We start from the raw sequence: 22938 nt of genomic DNA, 5'->3' as shown, positions 1-22938 counted from the left end.
GCCCAGCCCTTTGTTGCGGTCTAATTAAACAATTGATTCAATATATAAAAATATAGAAGACATTTTTGTTGTTGGTTTTTTTTTTACACATTTGTAGATACTGTAAAAATTTGTGGTGTTTTAAGATTAATGTTTACAAGCAACAAATGTCACTATAAGGTTTGAATATTGAAATGAATCGTATCGAATCGAAAATCGTATCGTTCCCAAACTTAATCGAACCGCATCGAACCGTTCTGTTCTGAAAGATAATCGTTTTTCAATCGAATCGCAACCTGTGTATCGAGATACATATCGAATCGGCCTCATGTCAGAGATTCCCACCCCTATATATTAGCCACCCTTAGTTTGTCTCGTCTTATTGAGTTACTATGTCATTTATGGTGATAATGTGCTCATTTATTATGCAGTCTGCCTATGTTAGTGAGTCTTAGTTTGTCTCGTCGCGCTTGACCATATAGGCCTTTATTAAGTCATATAGAATTGTACGTTGTCCTAGCAGGAGTCACGAATGACAATTTTGTGAGTACATGGAGGTTCCTTCGCTGATGTTTCCTACTCTTTCATGCAAGCTGTTCTTCCATGTGTTTGAGGTTGCTTCCATCTCATTCGAAGCTTCTCTGCATCTAGCCCGCCCAAGGTTCTGTTTTTTTTTTTTTAGACCATCTGAATCAAGCCACACTCTCTGTTATTACTTTGTATTTTTGTGTCTTAAAGGGATCGTTCGGCTTTTTTAACATGAATCTCAATTTGATCCTCACCTCCCGTGTGTGCGATCAGCACTGACTTACCCCCGACAGCGTTCTGTGACACGCGTTCTGGTTCGGCGTTGGACGAGAGGAAAATAGTCCAGCAAGCTGGCTGGGGTCTCGGAAATAAACTGCAGCCAGCTAGCTGATACTTCCTCCTGAAGTTGTTTGCCTTTTCGGCGGAAGTATCAGCTAGCTGGCTGCGGTGCGTCGGTTAGCGTTCTACAGGGCGCCGCGCAGTGATACGAATGAACAGAAAAGTAGTGGCTGGCGGTAATGGCGTCTGATTTTATTCAGAAAAGAGTATTGTGATGGAAATGTATCACGCTTTTGAAAACAAATAGTTTTTAGAAGAAAAACGCTTTATTTCCGAGACCCCAGCCAGCTTGCTGGACTATTTTCCTCTCGTCCAACGCCGAACCAGAACGCGTGTCACAGAACGCTGTCAGGGGTAAGTCAGTGCTGATCGCACACACGGGAGGTGAGGATCAAATTGAGATTCATGTAAAAAAAGCCGAACGATCCCTTTAAGGACTCGCTTTTTTTTTTTTTTTTTTTTTTTTTTTTTTTTTTTGTGTGTGTGTGTGTGTCTTGTCTACGTTTGGGTCCTAATTCCTCACCTCACGAGACATCACGTGTTGCAATATTTTCTATATTACTGCCTTGAGTTTCTGGTTTTATTCCAGCGAATTCAGACTAAGGAGAGGCACTGAATGCAGCGCGTACGGTCTTCACAATAACGAGGCAGCTGCTGCCACATTTGCAACTACGAGCTGCTGTGTGACTGCAAACAATTGTTGACAGGTATTACTTGGACCTGAGAGGAGAAAAATAACTTTGGGAAATGAGCCACATGCTGCTTCACCAAACCCTTTTGAAGAAAAGTGAAGAGATATTGGCGGTTGTATACGAATAAGAATATTGGACTTTGAATAGGCCGCATAAGTTAATGATGTGCCACATCAGTAAACTCGCTCTGTGAATTAAACAGAAGCAGAAACATGTGATGTGGGCAATAATCCTTTCATCTCCAAATTTGCAATTTTAAAGCCCTCCAATTAACCTCTCCCCGCTGCCTTGATTCGATTAGCCCGCTGCTTCCTACCTGCTGTCGTGATGAGCTCTCCTCAGATATCCGCAGGCAGCTGGGCTCAGTCGGCAGTCACAACTCTGGCTTCGTGTGATTTTATTATTTGCCACAAATGACAAAATAAACTGAAAGGAATAAGATAGCAGGAAAATTACCAAATGTTTACTGATAAGGAACAAGGGGAAAATCAGTTAAAGGTTGTGACAGGTACACAAGCAATATCCATCTTGATTGCATCTCTTATTATTATTATTATTATTATTATTATTATTTAAAGTGGAATCAAGAAATTTTTGCACCTCAGGTTGTACAAACTGCAAAATAACAATGACGAACTATTCACTATTCCCACTTGAGCTCCAATAAAGTCAATTCAAGTCTGTGGAGACTTTTTATTCATGGACCAAATTTATTACTTTGTTGAAAATATATGGTATACAGTATTTGTATACATTTTTGTTTAGAAAAATTATTATGCATGTAAATGAGATAAAACACAAACTTTATAAAGCGCTTTAAGAAAAGGCATTGCTGTATACAAACTGCTGTACATAAAAATAAATATCAGTTTTGCAGTAAACAAGATCAAAGCAAACATTACTGTATATGTGCTGATACGAGCCTATCAAAACTAAATCTGCTCAATTATGAAGAAAATAGTCATCATGATTATATTAGTAATCATTGAAATTATGATTAGGATGATTTATTTTTTGGTACAAAAGAATAAAATGTTTAAATGTAACAAACCTTTGAAACACTATATTTATGTTCCTTTTGGATTAAACAAAATGTATTAAATTTATTTAAAAATAAAATAAAGGTTTCAAATGTATACATTTAAACAACTCAAAATTAGTTTTTTTTTTTTATTACGATTATGCTGATTTTGCAGTTGTAGAGTGTAATAATTGAAATTTTAATTGAATTTCGATTGCCCAAACCATAACACTTTGCATTAATTAGAGCTTGGACTCTCATCCAAAATCTGCTTTCACTATTTGTGCTCATGAAAAATTAACAATCTCGATTATAAACTATATGCACTTTAAGAACTCTGTGTTCAAACATTGGTTGAGGTTTAAATGTTAGCTACTTCCAGAGATTCTACCACCCAAATATAAAATAAAAAATAGTAAAGCTACGAAAAGCTCAGGAGAGTCTCGGCAGCAGGTGATTCATGTTTTTGTTCACCAATAAATATCCGGGCAGTGTGAAATTGGCTAATAAATATCCTGTGGGCCGCAGCGAGCGGGCATGACTTCAATTTTATGGCTCCAACTCAAAGGATGAAAGCTATAGACCTGAAGTCATCGCAGGGTGAAAAGCGTCCAGTCTCCCATGTCCATCTTAAAAGTAAAGTCATTCAGAAACTTACTACAAACACCTCACAGTGACGCTTTATAACTAGTAGAAGTATCGTGTTTGAAAATTAGCCAGTGGGAAACCGAACTAGCATCGACCGCTAGTTTAACAATAATGGCTAAATGATTAGCATGTGACCAGTACTGCATTTTTTCCCTTGGAGATCTATTGTCATTCTAGAGGGAGAAAATGATCGTAAGCCAATCTTTGAAATTCAAGTAGCAGTTTTCATTGTAGTGTCTATAAACTCCAGTCATCATAAAACGGGACATTTTTATGACTCATCCTGCATCAGTGGAAGAAGATAACTGTCAAAGACAATTGTGAGGCCATTGGGGTTCTACATGTTGTATCCTGTAAAGTCACTCTTATCTTGCTTTTACATAACTATCATCCCTTTTAAGCTGAAGTACTAAAGTAGGCAAAATTGAATTTCTCTTTGAGGGCAGGGCATTCTGTGATTAATATAGTTCAATACTGTAGTACAATTAAAAAAGTGAAACTGCCTTTCGAAAACAATTTTTCAATGAGTTTAATTGAACTACTGAGCTTTTTTAAAAAAAAACAAAAAACAAAAAAAATAAACAAAAACAAAACAAAAAAAACAATTTTCCAACTTAACTCATTCACTCGCAGCCATTTTCACTGAAGCAACCCCCTTATTTTCTGGATATTTTACTCGATTTTGACTGATTTTGCAAGGTCTACAGAATATTTTTATATTGCTATAAAAATATGGAACTTACCAAAAGAAAGATTAGAGTCTCTTCTTTAATCGTTTTGCAGCAATTGGCATTAGAATATAGCTAAGTTGGATCATTTTTCACATTCCTAGTGAAAACACTGAAAAAAGAGCTTGTTGCAACCTCGCCCTGGCTGATCTCTTATACTCTGCTGCCACCTGCTGGCCGTTATTTTTTATTTATTTATTAATTTTTTAAATAACTACAATTGCTTTAAGCCACCTCTTCATGTCAGAACCTGCATCAAAGCCTTCTGTATGCTCTTGCATGAAAAAACATTTAAAAAAAAACGTGCAAATACGTTTTTGGGAGTGAACGACAGTATTAAAAACGTGTTTACACGTTTCTGGGGTTGAATGAGTTAAGATGCATCCATACACGTTATTGCACATTTGAGGAATCAGTGGTGTTAAATGGCGCCAAAACGACAGCACCCCGTTGCAGGGGAAGCATTGAACACTTTTCTACCTATGTTCTAAAGCAGTCTCTCATGGGACTATGCGAGCGGGCATCTGAATATAAACAGCTGCCTTTGGAGTGTGTGTGTATATGTGTGTGTGTGTGGGGGGGGGGGGGGGGGGCGGGATATGTGTAGGCTACAGTGGAAGGCTCTTAAAAAAAACAAAAAAAAAACACGTCACAGCAATACACTGCATGCCAATTTTTCCCTCCCGTTCTTCCTACTTTTCAAACTATACACGTACAATCCGGCAGTGATGGGGAAGTTTGTGTCAGCGTGACACAGATACCAACATACGGTATATATGGACACACGCCCACAAAGAATGTCATTTTAATAAAAGAGGCAGGCAGGTGGGGACGAATAAAAATAGGACAAGGAATGTCGAGAGGAAGGAGAGTTGGAAGGAAGAAGCTCTGGTCGGAGGAGATGAACGACTCCCCGTGGGCAAGAGCCATCGCTTCTCGTTGTAATTATTCTCCACTATCGGCTCGTATGATCGGCCCCGGTTTAACCTTTGGACTTCAAAACCTCACCCTCCAGCCTCGAAATGTCAGTGCGTTCGTTTAGGAGGTACGGTCAGCAGGGGGGGGGATCTTGCGTTAATTATGAGGAGAGCTTGCTTGTTTGCGTTCCATAGTTTTTGAACACAGAGCATGATTTGCATATTCTTCACCGGCTCCCGTTGCTGGATGATTGATGACTCATCCGACGAGATAATGGGACGGCGGTCCAGGGGCATGCATATTTCATTGCCAGGCAACCTTTTGCGTAAATGTTGGGAATCAGCGGGCCCGTTATCGTCTTTTAAAGGAACTGCTGAGAGCATGCTGGGAAAATCTTAACACGTCGCTTTCTACTGGCTCTCACAAACCGCACGTTGGTCGTTTTCGCCGCGCAAGTGCTTTTGCTCTCGTTTGACTTTAATGGCCTCGCGTGAGCTGCAGGTAAAGGCCAATGACTGCATGTTTTTCCAAGTGGAAAAACTTTCCTTTGTGATCATGAATCCATTTTCTGTGACACTTGTCAGCCTGAGCTGGAACCTATCCCTTGATCTTGACTTACCAAATCATCCAGTGGGTCCAACCAAGCAGATTTGGATATGATGTATTTCCTTTGAACCATCATAAGTTAACACAGACGCCCGTCAAAGCCAAATAATCATAAAGATGCAAGATTTCCTACCATAGGACATCAAGTAAAAACAAAACTTCTGCACCTTTTATCCTCATCTGCCCCCAATTTCTTCATCCGTAGCCTGTGGCTCACTCCTCCACGAAGTCTTGTGGAAATTGGTTAAGCAGTTTTTGTGTCATCCAGCTGAGTGATGCTGCCGTGGAAAACAACCTGCTTAGCGGAAGCGATAAACAATGAACATAAAGTTTATTGTCTGCCGCAATCCGATGGCGTGATTGTTAGCATCGTTACCTGAAGTAACCTTCACTCCACTGAAGCCTTCCGATTTTACATTCACACTCAGAACCGAGTGAGGTTGCGTGTAGGGGTGGGAATCTCTGACATGAGGCCGATTCGATATGTATCTCGATACACAGGTTGCGATTCGATTGAAAAACGATTATCTTTCAGAACAGAACGGTTCGATACGGTTTGATTAAGTTTGGGAACGATACAATTTTCGATTCGATACGATTAATTTCAATATTTAAAACTTATAGTGACATTTGTTGTTTGTAAACATTAATCTTAAAACACCACACATTTTTACAGTATCTACAAATGTGTTAAAAAAGAACAACAACAATATCTTCTATATTTTTATATATTGAATCAATTATTTAAATGGACCGGAACAAAGGGCTGGGCGATATGACTGAAAAATGTATCAGTTTAAATATTTATTAGTCGTTATTGACAGTTATAATTGTTTTTTGTTTTTTTGTTTTAAATTCAAAATCAGCATCAGGAAAACAAAAGGCTGATAAATCAATTTGAAATATAAATATTTAACCTTTAAAAAGACAACAACACAATTAAACAGAATATGTCCACATTGTGAAGTATTTCAGAAACATAAATTTAAGACATGAAATAAACCTACCGTCCAGCCAAAAGAAATATGCAGCCACCTTATGGAACAATAAATCTATCAAACACATTTTAACAACTTAATATATCCAAAAATATTTCCAAAAGTGCCCTAACCTTTTTATCAACAATTTTTGTTTTTAACAATTTTTGTTTTTCTTTGCCATCACATTCATTTTTGGTTAATGTATGACATCTTTTTTGTTTTTTTAATCTGAGACACGATGATGACCACGGAATCACCACTGTTTAAGTTTTGTTTTTTGGGCTGTCGTTCATTTTGAGTTTGATGACGTAATCACGGGCACGTCTCAGTTCTCCTTTCTGCTGCTCATGCTAGTTGTGTATATTGACAGGGAGCCACAAACTGAGAAATGAGATACTTGCAGTGTGCTTTTAGCTTAGCTGGTGTGTTGGCTGTGGGACATACCTGTGTCGTTTGAATCCATGCATTGGATCGTCACGGGAGTTATTCTTTTGGCTCGCGCGCAGTACCAACGCCGGCCCGGGACATACAAGTGCACCGAGAGGACTCGATAGCCATGGGAAATACCGAGATGTGAGGCACCGGCTTCTGCTAACTGTCTCCACTGTTGCATGTTGTCACTCGTTGTGCGCGACTGCGCGCGTGCCGTGTCGCGAGCACGGCGTTGACGGTAGGCGCCCCCCCCCAAAAAAGGTGCGTAACGTCTTTGCATTATGTTTACAACATCCGGGGAATGAAGCGTCTCTGAGCGCTACTTTGCTAGCTCTCTGTAAACACGGAAGTAGCTTGAATAGTGACGCTACTGAAACGTAAACAAAACAAGTAGAGCACGGTGCAGAACTCTTGCTATTGTTATGAAAACCATAAAGCCTCACTCGCAACCGATTCACAGCAACGCGATATCCGGTCCACAGCTTTACAAGCAATGTATCGAAGGATTCCCGGCGGATTTTGTATCGGTTGACAAGTCTGCTACCGATACGGCCGTTTAGCTCCCCTTGACGACCGATGGTTCGGTCGAATCGGTTTTTTGTCCCACCCCTAGTTGCGTGACGCTCTCACAGGTTGCTCCTCCCTATAATCCCTTTTCTTTCTCTTTCTTTACTTTAATGCTACAATCTTCCTGTATTTTCTTTCTGGTAGCACTTTGATTTCCTCCAACACAATCCCCCATCCCCACTTTTCCTTTCTCCAGCCTGATTCAGCACCAAGTCATTAATCAAAGCTGACAGTGTCTTGCTGGTCTGGGGTACACCCCCACTTTCTCATAACTAGGAACTGATTCCACAGGCATGATACCATACAAGAGATATGGTCTGATAGCAGCTTGAATAATCAACGGCAACTCAGTCAAGTCAGAATGATATCACAAAAATATTTTCACTAAAAAGTCAAGCATAGGATCTTTACTAAAAAAGATCCAGGGTAGATTCCAACTTTCATAAGAGCATCATTTGGTGTAATAAATTTGGTTGTGCAGCATAATAACTGTTTTGAGTTGTTTTCAGTTGATTGTGGACATGTTGAGAATCTCCTATAGGTGTTTCCATTTTGAGGGATCACACATGGAGGCACAATGTGACATGAATAACAAGTGCCAAAATTTTGATCTAGGAAGAGTAGAGTGAGCATGTGATATTTGTCAGAGTAGTAAGTATATTTCCCTTGACCCACACCTACAATAATCGATTTGTATTCAACAAGATTGACTTTTGTTTGCATCAAGAGACTCGTGTTTTCATTGGCACGACACAATTATATCTGACTACTTGATATTAATAGCGACAAGAATGTGTGTTCCTGAGCATGACTAAAAGACTGAATTTCACAAACTTTATGGAAATGCACTTTTGGACGAATGAAAGAAAACTCAGCCGCTGAGGTAAAAGCAATCCAGATAGGAATAGATATCCTCGAATTCAGCTAGGCGGCCATTAAGATGAAGACCTCAGGCAATCAATCAGCATAACAAGGTTTCTTTGCTCCATCTTCATTGATTCGGGGGATACACTATTCATGCATCCTTCATTCATGACTGTATAAAAATTGCTTTTATTTGCCTTTGCCATCAGTCCGGTTGCATACCTTTTAAACGGGGACACATTATGGAACTTTTGACTTTAATAACTTGTATAGGTTTGGTACTTGGGAGGAGGGGGTGTGGGGTGAAATAACACAACCATGTACATTTTCTTTCATGAACTGTTGACAATGTCTGTATGCAAAACTTTTCATTCACCATTGTGCCATCTCATCTTATTTACACTCCAACCCTCTAAATTGCCAGTTGTTTGTAACGAACATTTACATTACCCCAGTTTGAGACAAAGTACTCAAGCTTTTACAATTAAAAGACAGCTTATTGCTTTAGGGATTAAGAATGGAGAAAACCAACCCTGATCAAATTTTGGTCGTCTGCATTAGAGAGACACTTTAACTTCTTAAGCGACGACAAAGCTCCAATATTTTCAGCACTTAACTCCCATTTGATCCACGAGAGTAGCAAGAGAGAGTTAATATTTCATAGGGATGCACAATGTCGGACTGCCGGACAAGTCTTTTATTGAAGTGAGTGATCAATATCTATCAGGGAAAAGAACGTTATGTTGGCTATATGTGACATTAGGGTTGAGGCATAAGTGTGGGCTGCACATTACTTGCTATTTATTTATATTGAAAAACAAAGGTAGTCATCAACTTTGAATTAATATATATAGATTTTTTTTTTAAGTTCCGTTGAGGAGCTGGTAGTGGTACACGTTGCTGCCTTTACATCTATAATGTCCAAATAGTTCAGTGTGAGTGAGTGTAATTGCAAATTGCTACGTTAGCATCTTATGCTATCTGCTACTTTGTATTGTACACATTATCGTCTATGATTATATATATATATTTTTTTTACACAGTAAATAAGAGTACAATGATGGTGAGAGTTGACAGCTCCATGGAAAGCATCTCATGCTAACTGCTAGCGAATTTGCATGTTGTACACATTAGCGTTCAATTTGTTTTTTGTTTTTTTTAAGTTGTTGACATTGATTAAAGGCTAATATTTAAGGACTCTTGATTTCAAGAGATTAATATTAGGAACTATACGATGAACATTTTACTTCAAACATTACGCAGTTAATAAGGGTACAATGACGGTGACAGTTGACAGCTCCATGGGAAGCATCTCATGCCAACTGCTAGCTAATTTGCGTGTTGTACACATTAGCGTTCAATTTGATTATTTTTTTTTAACTTGTTGACATCAATTAAAGGCTAGTATTTGGGACTCTTTTGATTTCAAGAGGTTAACTCATTCACTGCCTTTGACAAGTATACTTGTCAATTGTATTTTTTAGAGCGGTGCTAAATGGGGGCGAATCTGAGCATGCTCCACTGTAAATATCAAACTTGGAAACAACTTTACTGATGCCCAACCACCGGTAGATGACATCATTGCCCAATTTTATAGGAAATAAACACAGTTTCAGAGTCCATGGGAGAAATGGCTGTATTTTGGCAAACCTACATTTTTCTGCTGTCAATTATAAAAGAACGGGACGGGACAAAAAGTAGGGAGTCTATTCTGTTATTTGGTAGATTCGGTTTATATATAATTATTGAATGTAATATCACGTGAGTATTGTAAATGTAAAAATTTTCTATAATGATTGGCAGTGAATGAGTTTTAATAGGGTTTTAACTATACTATTAACATTTTACTTCAAACATTACGCAGTTAATAAGGGCCAATGATGGTGACAGTTGACAGCTCCATGGTCAAACAGTTGCTGGTCGAACTTTTGAGGCACCACATCGTAAATAAATATTGAACTAGTGAATCTTAAAATACTATTTCTGCCAAAAACTTTTGTGTAAACAACAAACACCACATTAATATGCACAAGGATAGTCGTCCTCATTAAGTCTCTCCGTATAATTGTGCCTCTCGAGACTCTTTCATCATGTTGCTTGAATTTTTAATTGAGGCCACTTTCTAAAAACCTGCAAGGAAATGGATTATTGCTGCAACCATCCAGCTCCCCATGGCGATTGATATTCTATTCTTTTTCTACACCTTTTTCCCACCAAACTGTAAAAGCTCCCCTTGTCTTCATCCTCCAGGAACTCCTGTTTTGGGCATCGTCTGTCTGCCTTCACTTTGACGTTCCTATTGGTCTGTGTTCTTTTTTTTTTCTTTTTTTTTTCTAATCTTATTCAATGGAAGTCGTGAAAATATATGCTCTGCCTTAATCCCTCCAAGTGGATGCTGTTTCCAGTACGGCAAATGTGCTTCTTTTATATGGAAATATGCAGCAGCGATATTATTCATAATCTTTGCTGTTGTATGATAATTTATTTAATAGCCTCACTGGTGGTGGCAGACGTACACACTAAGCTATGCGGTTGGGGAAAAGAGCTACAGAGAGCTTGTTGACAGAAATGGAGCTCTCACTCCTGCTGGGAGGTCTTAGGCCGCATGCTCACAAATGACTTGGTGTCACTTGCTGAATTCATGTGTGAAAATGGGGGGAAGGGGGGCCCGGGTGTAGGCATGCTGAGATGCTGACAATGTTAGACAATGTCTGGCATTTTATTTTATATTTCAGTTTTTTAATTATTTTTTTTAATCTATTGTGCTGTTTTTTTTGTTTTGTTTTTTTCATTTTTTTTTTTTTCATTTTTTTTTTTTAGGGGGGCTCCGTGGACTTTCATCCGCCCCCCCCAAAGGGGTCTAGATGTGCCCCTGGCTGTCTTACACGAATGTACCAAGTGGAGTGTTTGACACTTATAACAGCTGCCAAGACGTTTTTTGATCACTTCAAGATTTTTTTATTTATTATTTTTTTTATTTATTTATTTTTTTATACCTCTGCTTGGTTTGCTTTGCAGTACACGTCCACGCTTTATATTCCACATAAGCAAGTGCTATTAAAATGAATCACTTCATCCCAAGTGATGCATCTCGCAGAAAGGCATTAGCGGCGCTTTATTTGCAAGACAAATCCCACTTCGGGAGCCCTTCATCTGGCTTGGAACCATATTTGGTAACAGGAGTGGGTGTTCAAAACTGACCCTGCACACCTACGAGTACGATCAGACAGTAAAATAGCAATCAAGAAATATAACACTGAAAGCTTACATAATATGGAATGGTATGCAAATGAAATGCACAAACTGGCTGGCATTTCTTTTATTGCGTACAATAACTGCCCAGGGTTGGAATATATTTTAAAATGTGTCTTAAGTTTATTTTTTCCCTTTCTTTTCATTCTTAATAACCTATGATAAGACATTTTTAGATTCACGCTTATCCAGGTCTTTTATATATTAAAAAAAAAAAAGTTCTTTGACAACTCATTTCAACACGTCTGACATAAGATGTCATTGGAAGTTCTTTTCTTTCTTTTTTTTTTTTTAAAGTGTAACTGCGGCCTTCTTTTATCGAAGCGTAGTGTCTGCATTGGCTTTCTTCTCCTTTCACACGCTTCAGCTCAATAATTGGCAGGTTGGGACTATCTTTTTTTTTTTTTCCTCAGGAAACAAAAAAAAACAGAAAAGCTCTTTCGCTGCCGTCACACTCGGATGGCCACAAAGCTGGTGGCTCTTAAAAGCTTTAACATTTCACACACAAACACACACACACACACACCCACACACACACACCCACACACACACACCCACACACACCTACACACACACACACACACCCACACACCCACACACACACACACACACACTAAATGAATGTTGGGCAGACCTGAAATCGAAAGGATGTAAAGAGATGACTCATTCTTATTTGAACGTTTTTCATTCAAATTGTAAACAAGTCAAAAGTGAAATACAAAAGTAATGATAATGAATGAAAAATCACTTCTGAGTGCACCACAAAGTTTGGACAGTCAAAAGTAGCAGCAATCATATTTTATGATTTAAAGTAGGTTGTCATAGCGTTTGTTTGATTAACCGTTCAACAGTTTAATTGCCTCCTTTGTGTATGCTGATGTTATGTTGCTAATCATTTCCCCGCTCCTCTTCCTTCCGTATAGCAGCTTTTGTCTATAGGGGTCAAAGCGATCCAATTAACCTGCAACGGCCCAACAGTAACTTGTACGGCTTGGCGATAGATCACGCTTCACTGCGCTTCACATTGGATGTGACATTTGCTTGCTAATTAAACTGTCTGCTCGGTTACCACTCAGCTGGAGTATTAGTTTCCTCTTTTTGCATTGACATCATAGGATTGTTTTTCATTTACATACTGTCATCAATATAGCATGTTTAGTATGAAAGTAATTCTAATGTAATATGTTGTTGCTTAATTGGATTTTAGTCATTGGTTAATTACTATGAAAAAAAAAAAAAAGATTATTTTTTTTTTATTATGCAGATTAGGAAAGACAAATAATTGGTTCTTATTGTAGAAGACTGTTTCCTACCTGAAAATGTGCTAACTGCATTCTGAGATTCCAGCAGCCATCGTGGGCTTATGTGAGAAAAGTGTGTATTTATTGATTGGTAAGCTTTTTGTTGCAAACAAAAGGTTGAATAACTTTCACTTTTATGCATGTCTCATCCTACACTCTCCTTCTTTTTTTCTCTCTTTGCTGTTAGCATGTCTTGTCTTTGATGTCAAAAGAGTTGGGAACATTTCTATTTGATGTCATGATACCTAAGACGACAACGATGCGTTTTCTGATTGTTTTTAGATTTTATTCTTCAATTTATACATATTCCTGAATTTTATCCGCTAGCTAGCTATAATTGGAAACGGCTTGCTCTCAGGTTAGATTTCGAGTTTCATTAACATAATGTCCGCTATATTCACAATTGTTCTTCTCTTAACCCTATAAAGCCCGAACCATGAAATATATGACAGAAAATTCAGATTCATTGTAAATTGAGTATTTATTGGTCCTTTTGAACAATCACATTTTTGAAAATCAGCTTCCACATATGATGCTTTAAATACGTACATTTATAACTGTTGAAAATATAATAATAAACAGACATAACAAACATATTAGTATTTAAAAAAAAAAAATTCTGAAATCTCCTATTAATAAGTATAGTTTTTTTTTTGCTTTTCTCAAAAGGTCGCTGGGAAAGCCATCAGCTGGGTGATACTGCCCACTAATGGATTATCCGTGCAATGCATGTGTCAGATCATATACGTACGCCAAGGTATTAATGGGGAAAAACTATACTCGTGAAATAGAGGTCTAAAAATGTCTTGTATTTAATATGATAGTTGAGGCTTAAGCTCAGCTTTGATGCTTTTGCTTATGGTAACAAAAAGCCAAAGAAAAATCAAAACGTTGGCACATGCTTGCTAGTATGTTTACATCGTTTGAGACATCATGCATGATGGCGTGTTGTGGTCATATTTTCAACCTAAATTTCAATAGTAAACGCACATGGCGTGAAAGCATTTTTTTTTTTTTTAAATAATAATTTAAAAAAGCCTAATCTTTGTGGTTATTTTAATGTAATGAGCCTCTCATGCTGATGGTATAGACAGCAAAGAATCCAGTGGAGATGTGATGAACAGAAAAAAAAGAATAAAATGTGCAAAAATACATCTCTGCTAAATCATTCTAAATCAAACTTGCCAAGTGAGCCGCAGCACACTGAAAACGTGTTTGCGATTTTGCGGGCTTCTGCTTTGCAAGCACAAGTCGAATATCTGAGCAAAACATTTGCGTCACTCCATTAGCTGCCTGTATGCTAGTAACAACAACACAAGTTGGAGCAGACTGCTGGGAAGCGCTTCAAGTCCACGTCACACTTCTCCGTTAGGCCGACTCCGTTTCAAGGCGTGTAATTTATTGGGCTAAACGGCCGCTGTTGTGACATAAGCGGCATCACGGTGGCCTTTTAGCAGACTCCTGCTGCTCTACTTGATCAAATTGACGTCTTAAGATCACAGTGTAGCCATATGCAAAGGTCAAAGGAGGATCATTAACACTTTTATTTATTTATTTATTTATTTATTTTTTACTGCCGCATTATCCCAAAAAAACCAACCCCGACGGTGCCAGCTGATTTCGAGCATTTTAACTCATCTTTCAAGGCAAACAGAATATTGTGTGCTATTACTACGTAAACATGGTGGGCACCACATGAACAATCACGTTCCAGTCTTTCATTCAGGGAAAAAAAGTGTTTCTACCTTATTCTGTTCTTTAGTAATCACCATTTGAAAATAGGTAATTTGAGTGACAATAACGAAAAGGTTTTTTTGGTGAAAAGATGCATTTTGTGCACAACAGTGACTGTGACACTAATATTTTTTTGTTTAGGGACGTCTGTGAATTATATTTGTGACAAAGGCTTTGATCATTCACGTCATCCCAGATGTTTGATTATGTCATACACCATTGAAAAGAGATTCAATGCGGCCATCTGCTGGCCATACTTATTGGGTGATTTTGATTTCACAACGCCATTAATCAGGCATTGCTCCACTAGACGTTGCAAAACCCATTGATTTAAAAACAAAACATAGTTGACGTCAATTAACGTTTATGGCGGCATACGTCATGATTTTAGTAGGGATGTAACGATATCCAAACAACACGATACAACGATATAAAGCTCACAATACGATAATTATCACGATATTGTGGGGAGGTTGGCGATATTTAAAAAGTCACAATATAGTAAAAAAATGAGCTCATACAAAAAAAAAAGCACAATATTGTGCTTTTGTACATAAAAGCAATGTTATGTTATTATTAGTATGTTGTTAATGCACGCACACAGGCATATTACGTTCCCCTTCATCTGAGAATTAGTGTAGATTTTAAACATAGAAGGGCCCAAACATCCCTAATGAAAATTTAATTGCACTAAAAAAAAACCTAGCCACCAGAGGGCACTAGAACTGCACAAATGGAAATCAACCTGACTTTTTGAACAGATGTGTTGCATTTAAATCGTGACGATGACGATATTGTGGCAGTTTTAATATCACAATATCGCGCTTATCGTTACACCCCTAGATTTTAGTAATCATTATTAAACGTTTTTGGTGGTTAAAGAGATTTGCACGCAAGAGTAATTTGATTGATGGTGAGAATGGACGGACACGTGAAAGTCCTTTTTCACTCTAATGTGTTCAATATTGCATTCCCATCCTCACATTCTCTATGCTTGGTCATATTACAGTGACACTTTGTCTTTCTCTACACTTTTTTTTTTTTTAAATCCATCATCAATCATCCCTTCACTTATTCAGACACAGCCATGCTGTCAAAATAAAAGTCCTTATACAGCAACAAATGAACAATTCAGTGTTGGAGTTGTGTTAATCTCTCATGCAGCAGCCTGGTGGGAATAAAAGTCCAGCGCTTTGCCTGCCAATGGCGCGCTGCTATCTCTCTCGCCACCGCCGCTGAAAAGAAATGACTTTCCCAAGTGAACGTTTTCCTTGACTGCTCAAGCCCGATTCAGGGGTCGGACCTCGTCTCCTACATTAGGGATTTTGCACGATCGCTCGTCTCATCAAAAGTGACACCTCCTCTTTATTTGATGAGCAACAAAATGGAGGGAGCTTGCCGACGGGCCAACTCATTTAAATGACACGGGCCTTAGTCATCAGCATGTGTAAAGGCATTTTGCTGCTGATGAAATTGTGAGCGCTTTCAGTGAAATTGAGATGTAGCAGCGAGAGTCATCAAATTTAGAATTTGATCAGAAATATCTGCTCGCACAAAAATATCATCGTGAATTGCTGTAACGAACCCCCCAAAATCAACCTTAAAGCATTTGGAGCGACTCCAAGCAGCCTTGTCGCTTCCGAGAGTGAGACGGTGGGTCCTGTACTTGATGACGCGCTGTGTTGCGCTCGGCTTGTGAAATCAAAAAAGAGGCACGAGTCTCAAATGCTCTTTGGTGGATTTAATCAACTTTTTATGGGCAATGGTGCAGAATCGCCATACAGGTTAACGTGCTTACGTTGTGTCTTGCGTTGCGTATTGCGCTCTTGCGTCTTGCGGTCAACAAAAAATACGGCTACCCAGCTCGACTCACCCCTAACTGACGGGAAACACGTCTATTTGAAGCTCCCGGCAATCACCACCTGTCATGTGACCAACACACCCACACATCACCATAGCAACCACACACACACACCAGGTGACATATACTATGGCGACTACAGCATTTTTTTCCCCTTTCTATATGGATAATACAGTCGGTGTGATATGGTGATGTAATATCGTTATGAGAGTGAATAATATGAATAAATATAGATTCCAAACATACTGTGGGAATAATTGTAAATAAGTTATCATACATTTGCTGCAATGAAGAACTTGCAATGAAGAATGCTTTGCTTTGCACTCACATTCACATAGCCTGGCTATTTGAAGATGACTCAAAAAGCTGAAGAACCACAACATCTAACGCAGCAGAATGGTTCGAGCCTGTCTGCTGAGGTCGTCTGTTTTCTGTTAAGAAATGATTGAAAACTTGACCACACATACTCAGCAATCTTCCACTCACATGCACAACACATAGACAAACAAGTACACTGTGTTACAACTATGCCTTGAATTTGCATTATTAGGGTTGGACACCCATGTAACTAGGGGCCTGGAAAACCAAATAAATAGAGAGGGTGAGGAGACGAATCTTCAGAGAGCACAGGAGTGAATTGTGTCAGTCAGTTCCTCACCTCTCTCCTCGCGAGCCCTGAACTGAGTGTCTTCTCTCCTTTTTGTGTCGTGTTTAATAGATGTCAAATAGGTAACCCTGACACATACCAATAAAGTGTAAATTCTTTCAAAGCATTTTTAAAATCATGTTTTCCAAAATCTTTTTCTTGCACTTCACAAGCTATATTTCTTTCCTTTTTAAATCCTTTTAACTCTGTTGGTAACTGCTTTAAAATGTTGTACTTGTGAAGCATATTGAGTTAGAGCTATAAATGATAAATAAATACATTTTATTTTATTTTTTTATGTATCATTTTTTTCCTTCGTTTTAAATCGGTTATTATAGTTTTTTTGTTTTTTTTAATAAACCCTCTGTGTAAACGTGTAAGCAATTATTTTTTTCTTGTTTCGTATTAAACCACTTGCATGAATGATTTATATGAATTTTTAGTGATGTTTTGCTTTAATAGAAAATCTAGTCCAGGTTAGCCTTCTCAAACTTGACAAAACTTTAGATATCAAGCATTTCCAAATGTCTTTTAAGTGTGCCCTTAGGATCAATATAACTCTTATTTTAGCCCCCTATTTTGTCTGCCGCTCTGACTTCAGTGTTCTTTTTTTTTTCCCCTAATGAACTTTTGAAACTGTGACAAACCGTGCAGCTGGCTTGCATGTGACCCGCCGGTCATGTTGTTGCTGCATGCCAGTTATTAAATCACAGCCTAACTTGTTAATGAGCGGCGGGTGGGTCGTCTCAAGTGTCAACGCTCTCTCGCTGGCAGCTGTTTGACGCTTTTCGGCTTTCAAACGTCCACTTCTTGGACAAGAGCCTCCTCACTTGCCCGTTTTTGCGGAGTGGCTCTCACGTCCACTGCGGCGTGTTTGTCGCCAAAGTGCGCACTCGTATGAGCCAGACGGCCATCGCGAATGACTTAAAAGTTCTGGCAGCGCTACAGTCTCCGCAGTGGCAATACCAATGGATACGTCTTCAATAAATAGGCCTGTCCTGGAGCCCGGTCGGTCAAGAAAGAGTGCTGGAGGACTTAATGTGTGGCCTCTCCATCTATCAGGCAGAAGGTCCCGGGGGGCCATCGGAGCAATCGATGGCGCTCCTGGACCGCGAGGCAGATATATGAGCTCTCTCCAGTCTACCTTGAATACTAACGCCAATAATTGGATTGCCTCCGAGTTCATTTGTTTCACCGCCAGAAAGATGGAGCTGTCTATTACTTTGCCTTGCTGCGTCCATCTTTTGGAGCCGAAGCTCGTGAGCATGATGCAAATACAGATTTCTCGGCGGGACCATTTTTAAAAAGCCTTCCGGTGTTTCAAACTTATTTATCCAAGATAATGCACTGTTGTACAAATAGGCACCATCATATGAACGAAGCGGGAAAAGTGCTGAGGCGGCCATTTCTGTGTTCACTTCACACTAATGTTGACGTATTTGTTCTGAATGTAATTCTCACCCTACTTGAGTTTATGGTCACTGTTGCTGCTGTGGGCGTTTGAAAAGCCCTGCCGTAAAAAACATTATCACAGTGGTGAGCGGTGACTTTTTTTGAGTGGACATATTGAATTTTTTTGAATATTGAATTTTTGGGGTATTTTTATTAGTAATTTCAATATTAAATATTATTTTATACTGCTGTGTAGGTATAAAATTAAAGCGGAAATATTCAGGACTGATGCAGGTTGATACGCACGCACTGCATTGTAACCAGTTCTGTTGTGCATGAAATGACAAAATCACAATTTGCCAATTCGTTGGAATTTACAGTATTCAGAAATGGCTCATGACCATGATGTAAACTCAACCCGGGAGAAGGGAAAAAATGACATCGCAGAAAAGCCACAAGAGATTTCAACCAGCAATAAAGTTTACTGACCTATTTGGACAGCCACCTAGCCACTGATGCTTCTCGTATGTCCTTTCTTGAACGTGAGGAAAGAAATTCGTCCCCGTTTTCGTGATGATTACTCCAGTAGGACGACCATTTAAAATGATGTTTTCACTGGAGCAATCCTGGAGCGGGCGAGAGGACCGCGGAGCACAGCCAGGAACACTAGCGCCTCCTCAGGCATGAAATCTGGCAATTGCCGGCCCTCTATCTCCAGGACGCAAAGCCACTGAATGCTAGCCAGTCTAGTTACAATATAACCAGCACAGTACAACAGCTCTCAATGCTAGCAGGAAAAAAAGTACAACAACAACAACAACGTTAACTGAACTGAACGCCTCCTCCCCTCCCTCCCGTGAGACCTGTATTGCGTTCACTAACAGTCAGACATAATAGTGCTCAACATAAATGGCAACCCCACTTAGTTCGTGACACTTCCGTTCCTCAAAAGTTCTCCGGGAAAAGGGCACTCATTGGGATTCAGCGATGAACTTGAACTGAACAATGACTGTTGACCACAGAACAAGCCAAGTAAGCCAATTTTGCGCATGCATGTTGTCAAATAGGCTGCGTGACCGACAGCTTTTTTGCCATTCAAAAGCCGCATGTACCGGAAACAACGTTCACGGAACTAACACAATTGATTTCTCATTGTGTATGCACGACACAAACTGTCGACTTCTCCGCACCCCGAAAGGAAAACAGGACAAAATATACAGGAATTTAAGACCAAAACAGTAGAAATATGGTTTTGTATTTTAGAGGACACTGACAGAAATATTTTCAATGATGTTATTTTGAAGAGGTCGGGCAAGCGCTGCTTAATAGCTTACTAGGACGGATCGCCACTGCATTATCATGTTTAAATAAAGCGATGGCAAATATGGATGAACCGCCATCTCACAGGCAGCGTATTGATCTATAAATTCCAGCATTGCTTTTTATTTTATTTTATTTTATTTGATTTTTTTATTTTATTTTTATTTTTTTTTAAATGCATTGGCATCTAAATTGGGAGAAGCTTGATGTGATTTAAGAACATTTGTTAGGCTCTGGAATTGGATCCCAAAAATGCAGACACAAATAAGATTTGAACACTTTATTCACATAACAATCCTTGTATACGCGGAACGCACTCACGACGAGACCAGAAACAACGAGAATGTATCAAGGATCAAGAAACGTGGAGCTAATTTGGGCTGTGGAGGTGCACAGACGAACAGAAGAATAATTCGGCGAAAACACACTTCTGTCAGACTTATATAGACAGCGAATGGATCTGATTGGCTGTGGCCAGACATGTGGGTAACCCTGATAGGTCGCTGAAAACAGGACTGACATGGATTTCTCTGATTCGATGCTGACTGACACGCGGGTAAAACTGATTGGTTCTGACCAGATCAAGAGATTAAAGATTCCTGACGTCACATAGCTTCTGACATCACATAGCTTCTGACTAGTTGAAACTAGTTGCTGGTTACATGCTGATTGCATCAGTTGAAATCAGACACTTGCCCCAAACATAACACAGTCATGACAGCCTTGCAGCATTCGCTCTTGGACATTTTATTACGGCAGTCCAAGTAAATAGATCAATTGATCTATTTTGGCTAGGGTGATGGCATGATGCTAATTCCAGGGTGCAAAAAGTCCATTTCAAATTGCTTTAAACCTTCAGTATTCATTACAGATTTTTTTTTTCTGGTTAGTTGTTTTATGTTTTGTAGCAAGCATTGTCACCCTCTTAAAATAATTGCCTGTTATTTTTTTTTTATTTTTTTTTGCCGAGGTCTCCTCATGATACAAATAGTTCATTTTTTTGTGTTTTCTGAAAAACCTGGGGGAAAAAATGACTGTGATTATTTTAAGAAGGCAAGGCAAGTTTATTTGTATAGCACATTTCATACACAAGGCAACTCAATGTGCTTTACACAAGGAAAGACAACACATAAGCATAAAAAAACAGTAGTTAACATTCAGAGGAAAAAAAATAAAAAATAAAAAATTAAAATAGGTTACAAAATTTACTAAAAAAAACAAAACAAAAAACAAAAAAAACAAAAAAAGCCATACAATAACAATCTTCAAACATTATTCAACAAACTTTAAAACATTTACCATAAGGAAGTTTAAAATAATATTAATATATTAATATATATAATTAATATTATTAAAAACAAAAAACAAAAAACAAAAACACTTAATTAAAGCTGTTTAAAAGTCCCTAATCAAAGGTATAAGAAAAAAATCAAAGTTTTTAACCTGGATTTGAAAGCATTTACACTCGGGGCTGACTTCACTTCTGTTGGTAGCCTATTCCATCTGTGTGCAGCATAATAGCTAAATGCAGCTTCACCATGTTTGCTTCGAACTCTGGGTTCCACTAGTTGGCCCAAGTCTGTCGATCTCAGAGCCCTGCTGGGTTTGTACTCAATCAGCATTTCTTGGATATATTCAGGACCCAAACCATTTAGTGATTTATAGACGAGTAGCAGAACTTTAAAATCGATTCTACAGCTGACAGGGAGCCAGTGTAAATCCTTAAGTACTGGAGTAATATGTTCTGATCTCCTTGTTTTGGTCAGAACTCGAGCTGCAGCGTTCTGAATGAGCTGCAATTGTCTCATGTTCTTTTGAGAGAGTCCAGTCAGAAGACCGTTACAGTAATCTAGTCTGCTGGAGATAAAAGCATGGATAAGCTTCTCTTGGTCTGCTTGAAGCATGCAGTCCTTCAGTCTGGATATGTTTTTCAGCTGGTAAAAGGCTGTTTTAGTGATGAATTTAATATGATTGCTGAAGGTCAGATCTGAGTCTATTAGTACCCCAAGATTTCGAACTTGGTCTTTAGTTTCTAAAGACAGTGACTCAAGCTGTTTTTTAACAGCAATCCTCTTTTCTTTATTGCCGAAAACAATGAGCTCTGTTTTGTTTTCGTTCAGCTGAAGGAAATTTTGGTTCATCCAGTTGTTAACTTGCTCTAGAGAATGACACAATGCGTTAATAGAACTGCTGTCATTTGGGGACATAGATAAATACAGTTGTGTGTCATCTGCATAACTATGATAGTCAACATCGGTGTTCTGAAGCATTTGACCCAAAGGTAACATATACAGACTGGAAGGTCAATATAAGGTGTCAATATTTTATGTATTGTTTACTATTTCTCTAATGCTAATATCAACACAAATATAGTGCATATGCATAAGACATTTCTTTTTTGAGCGTGGCCTTTTACCACATGAAGTTTCTGGTTGCCATCTCAAAGGTCAAACAGTAAATAAACAAACTCGTCAATTCTATTTAGCACACCTTAGTCCACTTGAAGCGGTTTGTCATGAAGTGGAATCAATCCTCTGTGTCGAGTGTTGCAGTTGTATTTCAGCGAGGTAGTGTTGTTAACGGGGCTCGCACAGCTCCGCTCTAATTGGACCTTAGAGGATGGAACACTTTGCTTTTGTTGCGTAATCTTCTAGAGAGAGCGCACGATTGGACACGCTGACCTTTGAGTCTCCATTTCCCCCCCCCCCCCCCCCCCCAAAAAAAATGACAGAATTGCTAAAAATGGAACTATGTTCACTATATACAAACAAAAAGTTCCTACATACTAGGTCTGTCAGGCGATTAAAGTTTTTTTAAATCGTAATTAATCGCATGACTTCGATAGATTTTATATCTTCTAAATGTACAATGAAATGTAGAATAAAATATTTGTATATTTTTATATTTTTAAGTTTTCATACTATTAAATAGAAATATGGCTGCATCTTTTAGCCATTGATACAATAATTTCATGATTCATAAAATTGAAAAAAGAAAAGTGTTTCATTGATTTGTGTTGAGGTCATTTTCTGCCACTAGATGGCATAATTGCATTTGTAAGATGCTGGTGACAGCTCAGTGCGTTTTTCTTTTCATATTTTTTGTGAAATTCTGTACATTTTTTTTTTAA

General features: G+C 38.6%; 1 protein-coding gene and 1 long non-coding RNA gene across 13 annotated transcripts in view; one reads left to right on the top strand and one right to left on the bottom strand.

Moving 5' to 3' along the window:
• The window catches only part of LOC144010511 (uncharacterized), a 28369-nt gene extending 26411 nt beyond the window's left edge, over positions 1–1958 (bottom strand). Inside the window, exon 1 of the long non-coding RNA XR_013281243.1 lies at positions 1855–1958. This is a non-coding gene — a long non-coding RNA (uncharacterized LOC144010511). The remainder of the gene's footprint in view (positions 1–1854) is intronic.
• The window catches only part of rgs6 (regulator of G protein signaling 6), an 89906-nt gene that overhangs the window by 24671 nt on the left and 42297 nt on the right, over positions 1–22938 (top strand). The window lies entirely within an intron of this gene.

This window comes from Festucalex cinctus, chromosome 21 (genome assembly GCF_051991245.1).
Source record: "Festucalex cinctus isolate MCC-2025b chromosome 21, RoL_Fcin_1.0, whole genome shotgun sequence".
In the NCBI taxonomy this organism is placed as follows: domain Eukaryota; kingdom Metazoa; phylum Chordata; class Actinopteri; order Syngnathiformes; family Syngnathidae; genus Festucalex; species Festucalex cinctus.
The sequence above is the reverse complement of the archived record's forward strand: the minus strand, read 5'-3'. Positions and strand labels throughout refer to the sequence as shown.